Genomic DNA, 10,235 nt, shown 5'->3' on the forward strand with positions numbered 1-10,235 from the left:
AATATTGAGATGAAGTATGATAAGAGTTCTTCAAATTAAGATTCTAGCTTCCATCCTGACATTTACAGGGATAAACAACTTCATCTTATTGAACCTCAATTTATCCACCTCAGTAGATGATCCCTGAAGTACCTGGTCGAACCAGTAAGATAACACCAGCTGATACTTTTTGAGAACATACCGTATTCTTACATCCTGAATTTCAAAGAAATTGTTCATACACTTCTCAGAAGATTAAAACGTTCTAAACTATAAAATTTAGACTCTTAAAGTCTTTTCTGCCACAGGCAACCTTCAAATATAAATACAGGTTATCTCTAATTTTTAAATAAATTGTATTATAAATGTTTGTAATTCAAAATCCATTACTCCCATGGAAGCAAGAGTATAAGTGAAGGTTAGTTCTGTTCAGTAAAAATATTTGTGTGCCAGTCACATGCCAGATCCCACGCACCACCATTAGGTGTGCAGTGGAAAATTTCCTAGGTGAGAACTCAGAAGCCTATTCAACCCATAAACGATTCTAGAGACCTCTAGCCATTGCTTGTAGCACCTTGTTACTAAGGGAAAAAATGCTTTCTTAGTCAGAAATGGAAATCAGAAACACATTTCTCTTCCTCTCTTCTGGTGAATTAGGAAAGGTCAGTAGATGCTTCCAGAAAGCAGAAACTTGCTTAATAGAAAACATTGCTTGATATGTTTATTACTGCACAAGAATGAAAAGGGCAACTAAAAATTCTGTATCCAATTTCAATGAGTGGGTTTGGGGTTGTTTCCTCCCCCCACAAAGCAATCCTCCAACACCAGCTGGGTGCCCTCCAATTCAACTCCATTCCGACACTATTCACCAGGAGAAAATGTCAGAGCCCACAGGTTAAGGGCTCAGTTCCACAAGACTGCCCCACTTCAGACACCATAAGCAAGTCCAGATTGTTAGCTGGGCTTCTGACTGACTGCTTATAGATCAGAGGTTCCAACGATGCCCTACTCGACTTCAATTAATTTGCTAGAGCAGCTCACAGAACTCAGAGAAACATTTTACTTACTAGATCACTGGTGTATTATAAAAGAATGTAATTCGGGAACAGCCAGATGGAAGACATGCATAGAGCAAAGTATGGGGAAAGGACACACAGCTTCCACACCCTCTCAGGAGGTCACTCTCCCCAAATCTCCAAGTGTTCACCAACTCAGAGGCTCTCTGAACCCCATCTTTGGGGATTTTTATGGAGCCTTCATTACAGGTGTGATTTTTCTTTTTTTAATTTATTGGCTTCATTGGGTCTTCATTGCTGTGTGCTGGCCTTCTGTAGTTGCAGAGAGTGGGGACTACTCTTCATTGCAGTGTGAGGGCTTCTTATTGTGGTGGCTTCTCTTGCTGCGAAGCACAGTCCCTAGGCGCATGGGCTCAGTAGTTGTGGTGCACAGGCTTAGTTGCTCCGTGGCATGTGGGATCTTCCCTGCCCAGGGATCGAACCTGTGACCCCTGCATTGGTGGGTGGATTAACCATTGTGCCACCAGGGAAGTTCCTACAGGTATGATTGATTAAATCATTGGCCATTGGTGATGGATTCAACATCTAGCCCCCCTTCTCTCCCCAGAAATCAGGATGGCACAGAAAGTTCCAACTCTCTATTCATGGTTGGTTTCCTGGCAACCAGCCCCCAAATTTGCCTCATTAATATAAACCCAGTTGTGCTGGAAAGGGCCTTATTATAAATAACAAGATACCCATTTTACCCTTATGGCTCTGAAGTGATTTCACAAACTGAGGACAGAAGACCAAATATTATGACAAAAGATGCTCCCATTTCTCTCACTGCTCAGGAAATTCCAAGGGTTTGAGGAGCTGTGAACCAGGAACTACGGGCAAAGACCAAATATACGTGAGAAGTATGTTTCTTCTTATAAATCATAAGATTTATAAGAGTATTCTCCATAAGAGTATTTTCCAGGTTATAATCAGCGATGTTAAAGAGATGTCGTCAAGGGTTCTATGGCCAAATAAGTTTGGGAAACAATAAGTTTTAACAGGTGTCTTTGCTGAAGAACTTATTAAGTGCCTCGATGTAGTATTATCTTTTATATCTCTAAAAAGTGGAAACCGTAAGAAGCAGTTTCTAAAATTTTTTGACTATAGAACCATCCTGTGCTTAGTATTTCTCTTAGAGCTAAGGGTGGGTTGACAGTCCAGATTTTGCCAGGGCTGGGGGCTCTTCCTGGGGTCCATAAACTTTCAGGAAACCAGGACAGTTCTGGACAAACCAGGACAGTTGGTCACCCCGTCCAATGAAACCCTACACACACCCTGTAAGATGCTGCTCGAGATGGATAACTTTGGGGTGCCTGGAATTGAGAAACAAGGGCCGTTGCCCCCATGAAGGCAGAAGGGCTGGAATCTGCTTCTCTATCCCTGCTACCCCACCTCCACTGCCAGTTCCTGTGTATGAGCTGGTCTTTAGTCAAGTGTCCATATGTTGGACTAGGTTGTGGTGGACCCGTAATTGCCCTGTTTTGTAATACATGAGTCTACATAAGAAGGAAATCTGTGCTTTTCCTCCAGATAAACGGAAGCTTAAGAAATCTATGACCCACTCAAAGTTCTGAAAGAAGAATGCTGGAGTTGGAAACCAATGTTAAATCAGAGGCATCTCTGATTTCCCCAGTTCACTTCTATCTGCTGTGATCATTGAAATATCTAGAAGAAACCAAAAGACCAAAATAGGTAATAACTCCCTCTCAACTGAGCTCCTGGACGAGCCCTCCACCCCTGCTTAGCTTGTTCTAACACACATCTCTCTGTAAACTGGAACCACTAGACAGGCAGAGTGCCACACTCCTGTGCATTTCATGTTGTCATGTCTGGAAGATCGAGTTTGAGTAAGTTTGCAGCAAGGGCGTCCATAAATTGTAACTTGCATCCTCCAGTAGGGGTTTTTTTAGCTCAGTATGTAGATTTGTGAATCACAGGCCAGCAGTGCTTTCACTTAGGTGGCCAGGCGCCGGCATCAGTGTGTACGTGCCAGCACACCCCATCTTAAGGGAACTCGGGCTCTGCGCACAGAGAGCCAAGCCCACAATTTACATTCAGGACCCAGGACAAAGCCCTACCACACCTTAGTCATGCAGTAAACATTCTCTGAAGTGAATGCAACTGCGTGCTTCGTTCTTGGGCTTTCATAGCTGTTTATATGATCTTGTAGTCAGTTACCAAAAATAGATCCAAACAAGGAAAACACAGATAGATCCAAAAAGGAGCGTTCGATCGGTGGATCCTGAGCTTCCCGTTTGTGGCCAAAACGGAAGTCCTTTAGTGACTGTGGGGTCCCAGGACCCCGGAGGAAACGCTTTGTGAAAAATCTCCCCAAATGAACAATTACATCAGCAGTACTGACATCCTGCCACTTCACTTTTGCAAAAGTCTGCATCTGAGAGTCGAGTATTTGTTTCTCAAAGCCTTGAAATAGAAGATGCCGCCACCCACAGCAGATTCCCACACAGATCTGCAGCAGGCGTTGGTCATAGGTCAAAGGGAGGCCCTTGACCCTGTGCTCCTGGGGCTTTCTCCCAAAGAGGGGAGGCGTCATTCTGAGTGATGAATTTGGGGGGGGAATCATGTTCTGGAGAAAGTGTGTTACACAATCGTTAAGTCATGATGCGGAACCTGTTACAAGCATTCCATCATCTGCTTATTTTAACTCCTTTAAATTATGAGAAATTAAAACTGGGGGTGACATGAGGTGCTCGTTACTTTGAATAAGTAGCATTTTACCTATGCTGACTATAGGCTTTGGCAAGTAGCCATTAGCCAAAAAGACATAAACACACACAGACTGAGAATAATTTTCATTTTATTTCCACTCAGATGTATAACACAAACTATTTCCATTGCTGTCTATTCACATAATCTTATTCCCAAGAGGTGTCTATAAAGAATTCCCTGGGGGTCTGGTTTAGTGATACGTCATGGTCCTAACTTATATAGTCAGAAGAATAAGACAACTTAAAATAAGGATTAAAGAACATTTATCTAAAGAAAAAAATGAGGGAAAATGAGCATCTCATGAATTACTTTGCTAATCCGACAGTATATGCTTTATGCCTTCACTGTCCCTTTCTCTAATTCTCTGTAAGACTGTGCTCAGTTCCCTTGTTAAATAAAGTGACAGCATGAAAGTGTGTATTTTCAGTGGAAGAGTATTTATTAAAAGGCAACACACACATACACACACACACACACACACGGTTATTGCAGTCCCCACATTAACATGCAATAGATCAGCGTGTGTATCTCATGTGTTTCCCGTGAAACTGGTTTTTTGGTTGACATTCCAAAGTCATCTCATTTCATGTTGTTTTACGACGAGCAGAGTAATACTGTCTACGTGGAAATATTCTCCACACTGGCCAAAATAAATAAATTTTAAAATTCAAAAGAGGGTGACATATTTTTCATTTTTGCCTCCAGGTTTGATGAAAATTAAAAGCAGACTTTATAAGTAGATACCATGATTTCATAACAGGGGCAAAAAAGCATTTACAGTGAAAAGAACCCTTTGGGACGTTCTTGCACTTTGAAACAATGGTTAGGGTGGAATTCGTCTTTCTGCACGTCAAATGTTTAAAAACAGCTGTTTTTTGTTTTGGGGCTTTATTCCTGAAAGAAGCTTGTTTCCTCCCCCAAAATTTCCTGGCATCCTTAATGGTTTTGCCTGTGCCATTTGGGAAATGCAATTATGAGTTCCCAATTTATTCATTTATTGTAAATTTCATAACAGAAATGAGGCACCCATTACTGCTACCTGATAGAAAGATGACTCTAACTTTCATATCCTGGCACAGGCAACAATACCCTAAAAATACTCCTTTTTATTATTGTCCAAAATACACAGAAAATGTTTAGAATAATTTCTCTTTAGATGAGTGGGAGGAAATTACCTTTAATTTTAAACTACTTAACCATTTTTAAGGTAGCATGTTTGCACAGGTAGTAGGTAAGACCCTTCAGGCTAAGTCTTTTTCTTCTTTCTTATGGCTTTGAGTTTTTCACTGCATTTGAAGCTGATATTCATTAGAAGTCTTCAAGAAACCAGATGTCACAATGTCTATTCAAGGGTTTGAAAATTTCAAGGGTTTACTTTTGTAGTTCCTTTGCTCTGGGCCCTTAAAAATACAAGCCTTTTTGAAACTAGATTTGGTTCCAAAGAGAAATGCAGCAAAGCAACAACAAAAATGGCACCCCCCCCCACTCCCCCACTGCCCCCCATCCCCACCACAAGATTCGTGAGTAACAATACTTAAAAAAAAGGTCAAGGACTTCAAATTCAAATGATAAAACAAGGTAACTTATATATGTATTGTTACATTGAAAGGACTTTTAATCTAAATTAGGTAAATTAAAGAGAAATCAATTGTGTGGTTATCTATTTTCAGTAAAGTTTTTGCCAAGTAGCAATTTATCCCAATGATTGTCATCCAATCCCAGTTCTTTATGTAGCTCACGATGGTGTGGGTCAGTGATTTGGTTTGGGCTCAGCTGGGTGATTCTTCTGTGTTCTCTGCTGCAGTCACTCATATAGCTGTGATCAGCTGCTGTTTTGAGGTCAGTTGGTGGGTCCTCTGGAGGCTGGCTCTTCCCTGCTGGCTTCATCACATGTCTGACAGTTGGCTGGCTGTTGCCCAGGGCACCGTGGTTGTCTCCCACATGGCATCTCATCTTGCAGGTGGGTAGCCCAGGCTGGCACAGGAAGAGAGAGAGAGATCATTTCCGATGCACACTGTTGATCAAAGCAAGTCACAAGTTCAGCCCAGAGTCAAGAGCTGGAGAAACAGACTCCCTCTCTTGATGGGAGGATCCTATCACATTTCAAGGGCACAGATGTAGGGAGGGACAAACTTTGTGGCCATTTTTTGACAATCTGTCACAGTATCAAACTGCTAGTTTAAACATAAGAAAAGACAGCAGAACGGACAATGTTTAGAAGCCATGATTAGAACCATCAAGTTGCACTTGACTCTAGGCAAGTTAGTCAATCCATTATTGCTTATATTTTTCTTTCTAAATAGAAGTAGTCCTGCTGCTAGATTTCATTCATGGCTTCTGCACAGACAAACCTCTAACGGCTCCCACTCTGTGCCCCAAGCAGACAGAGCCTTTGTGTGCAGAAAATGGTGCCCCTCCCTTTTTTCCTTTCTGTTATGGTTTATTATAGGGTATTGGATATAGTTCCCTATGCTATATAATAGGACCTTATTGTTTATCTATTTTATATGTAATAGTTTGCATCTGTTAGTTCCAAACTCCCAATCCAAACCTCCTCTGCCCCCCTCCCCCTTGGCAACCACAAGTCTGTTCTCTATGTCTGTTGGTCTCTTTCTGCTTTGTAGAAAGGTTCATTTGTGTCATGTTTTAGATTCCACATATAATGATATCATATGGTATTTGTCTTTCTCTTAATGATTTACTTTGCTTAGTATGATAATCTCTAGGGCCATCCATGTAGCTGCAAATGACATTATTTCATTCTTTTTTTTGTGGCTGAGTAATATTCTATTACATATATGTGGGGGTATATATATATACCATATCTCCTTTATCCATCCATCTGTCAATGGACATTTAGGTTGGTTCCGTATCTTGGCTATTGTGAGTAGTGCTGCTGTGAACATAGGGGTGTACATATCTTTTTGAATTGTAGTTTTATCTCGGTATATGCCCAGGAGTGGGATTGCTGGATCACATGGCAACTCTATTTTTAGTTCTTTGAGACATCTTTATACTGTTTTCCATAGTGCCCATTATCTTGATGGGACACAGACAAAGGCTTTCCTGACAAACTAGATGGCAGAGTGAGAGAAAGAGGAGTCTGGGATGACTCTCAGGTTATTAGCCTGAGCAGTTGGAAGGCAGAAAGTCATCCACTGAGATGGGCAGAACTGTGGGTAAAAGCAGCTTTTAGGGAAGTCTAGAAATTCCATTTTAAATACCTTAAATTTGAGATATCTGTTAGGCATTCGCATGGAGATATTAAGTAGGCACTTGAATATGTGAGTCTTGGGTTGAGGAGAGCAGCCCAAGCTGAGGATTTATCTGGGAGCCATTGGCATACAGACGGTACCTAAGGTCATAGAACTAGATAACATCACCAAGTGAGTGATACAGGGAGAGAAGAGAAGACGTTCAAGGATGCAGCTCTGTGCACCTCCAACCTAACAGGTCAGATCAGAAAGATGAAACTAGCAATGGAGGCTAAGCAGGGAGTAAAAGGAAGAGAGTAAGTGTTCTGGAAGCCAAAAGAAGAAAGCCTTGGAGAAGAGGCGGAACTTGCTGCTAATAGGTGAAATAAGTGAGAACTGAATATTAACCTGGAATCTAAGAGTGAAGAGGTGCTTGGGGACCTTAACAAGGGAAGTCATGGTAGAGGGTAGAGCAAAGACCTAGCTAGCAAAAGGCAGGAGACAGACGGAAGACAGAGAGATTAGACAAACCTTATGAGGACTTTTGCTGTAAGTGAAAATAGAAGTGGGGTGATAGCTTGTATGGTGGGTGGAGCTAAATATGCTGGTAAAATGGTCCAGTAGAGAGAGAAATTGATGAGTAGAAGAGAAAAGGAAGAATCATAGACGCATGCCCATGACCGATGAGAGAAAGTAGGTGGGCTTCTGTGACCAAGGGGAGGTGCCGGTATTTGATGGGGGTACAGAGATTTCATCTAGAAAGAAACTAGGGCAAAGGCAGGCTGTAAAGGCTACAGCTGCAGCTCAGGGCCCCTGCCGAGTCACCTGAGTTCAGGAAGCCCAGAATTAGCAGGTGAAATTGAAGGTCACCTTTCCTAAGTCATTTGACCTTCAGACTCACCCAGCAGGTTGGGAAGGAGAAAGCAGGGTGGGAGGAGGAAATAGGCATTGGGGAAACAAAAGGACAGAGATTCAAGGTATCCTAATCAATGAGTTGAAAAGAGGCTGAGAAGTCCAAGCTTGAGACTTCAGCAGATACAATTTCCACTAGTTCATTCACTGCCGTCTCCAAAGGCCTGCGACCAGGCATCCTCAGAACCCAACACAATGCCTGGCACCTAACAGGTGCTCAAGAAATGTTTGTTTAACTCAGCAGAACTGTTGTCTTGGAAACAGATTATTGTTGATATACTAATGTACAAGATGGGAGAAGAGATCTTAACAAAATCTCTTTGTGTCTTTTTTTCTAATAACAGACAATTTTTTTTTAAGATTTATATATTTATTTACTTATTTATTTATGGCTGTGTTGAGTCTTTGTTGCCGTATGCGGGCTTTCTCTAGTTGTGGCAAGCAGGGGCTACGCTTTGTTGCCGTGTGCGCTCTTCTCCTTGCAATGGCTTCTTTTGTTGTGGAGCATGGGCTCTAGGCACACGTGGGCTTCAGTAGCTGCAGCGCATGGGCTCAGTAGTTGTGGCTCATAGGCTTAGCTGCTCTGCAGGATGTAGGATCTTCCCAAACCAGGGATGGAACCTGTGTCCCCTGCATTGGCAGGCAGATTCTTAACCACTGTGCCACCAGGGAAGTCCCTCTCTTTATGTCTTGAGACACAAATCTCCTGGCCCACTGTAGGGTTCTGTAAGCCAAAATATAAAAAGCACATGTTTATATGTCCTGCGTTACAATCTGGACACACACACACACGCACAGCATATATGTCATAGGAAAGCACCTTATTAAATGCATATGAACACATTGTGAGAACTATCACTTAATCCTCCTGCATGTGGATTTCCACTTCTGGATATATTGATTTCTTCTCAGAAATGAGGCAGGACTTTCCTCCTCGGGCACCTTTATATGCTTTTTCTCTACTTTTGCCACACGGTGTCATCACTTTAAAGAGCAGAGAAACTGAAGGTATAACTGTAAGTGTTGCTTCCTGCTTAGTGCCTTTTGCAAACATTTAAAAAATGTAAAAGCCATTCTTTGCCCACAGATGGTACAAAAACAAGAAGAGGTCCAGATCTGACCCATGGCAGTGGTTGCTGAGTGCTCGCATATATCATGCCGTACCACTAAGCTGTGCTATACTTACAAGTGTTATCATTTTAGAATGAACTTTAATTATATTTTAATGAAAGGGCTAAACCTGTATGCTTTCATAGATAGAAAACGTACCCTGGAAATGCTTCTCAGGAATGTATGCATTTGGAGTACAAAATGTAAATGCATGTGACAGCATGCTGTCAAGTCATTTCTTGATTCTAAGTCCTAGAAATAGAAGTAGTAAAAGAAAAAGCAAAGACATGCAACTCAGAGAATTTAAAGAATGGAGGAAGGAGACAGGCGACTTTGAGAGGAGACAGGAGGATGAGTTCCAGGAGGACAGAAAAGAGGTAAAGGGAAGAGAAATAGGGGTTAAACATGCGGGGGCAGACTTAACCAGAAGTCCAGCCTTATGATGGAGTGGAACAGGGGGCCAGGAGAAAGTGACTTCAGGAACAGATGGACTTGATAAACATCCCAGATATCAGCGAGAAAATACCAGTTTATTTGCACTGAAAATAAGAAAATAGTGTCTACATTCTTTGCCTAGAGTGAGATCCAAAGAACAGCAGACCTACTGGCCTGGAAGAGATTTTTGAAAGAGCATCTTAACGGCATACTTTTGTTTTTGCTTTTCTCAAACCTCTGGCGGCCGGCTCCCACTCTCTCTTGGCACTTCTCTGCAAGAGTTGGTCGCTGTGACTTTTGATCACAGTTGTGGATGTGAAATGCCTCCTCTTTAATTTAAGTTCACGTCCACTAATTTGCATTTCCACAAAACTGACAAAAAACGGGTGCACATTCCCCATGTTAAGACCTTTCATTTATCTAAAGATCGTCATTAAGCCTCCTTCAGCCTGCTTGTTTCCGGGCCAAACAGCCCCAAACCCCTGGACCTTTTCTCACAGAACGAATTGCATCCTTCATAGCATTTTTGTGTCTCTGGTTTCTTCACATCCTTTTTTAACAGCAGAAAAAAACAAACAAACAAAAAAGAGTTTTCTAGGGAAGTTTGGACTAAGGTGAAATACTTTAAAGAAAGAACACACAAAAAAATAAGGATTCTCTAAACCATTGCTGTTTTACTTCCAGCATCTCAGTAGCATGGTGGCTTTCTCCCACAGAACTACAGCATTTCTGAGGAATATTCATTTAGAAAACTGAGTCTGCTCCACCCAGGGCATTTGCCACTAAACGTGTCTCTGTAATAATCTCAACAAGAGCAGCA

This window comes from Hippopotamus amphibius, chromosome 15, assembly GCF_030028045.1.
Source record: "Hippopotamus amphibius kiboko isolate mHipAmp2 chromosome 15, mHipAmp2.hap2, whole genome shotgun sequence".
Lineage (NCBI taxonomy): Eukaryota > Metazoa > Chordata > Mammalia > Artiodactyla > Hippopotamidae > Hippopotamus > Hippopotamus amphibius.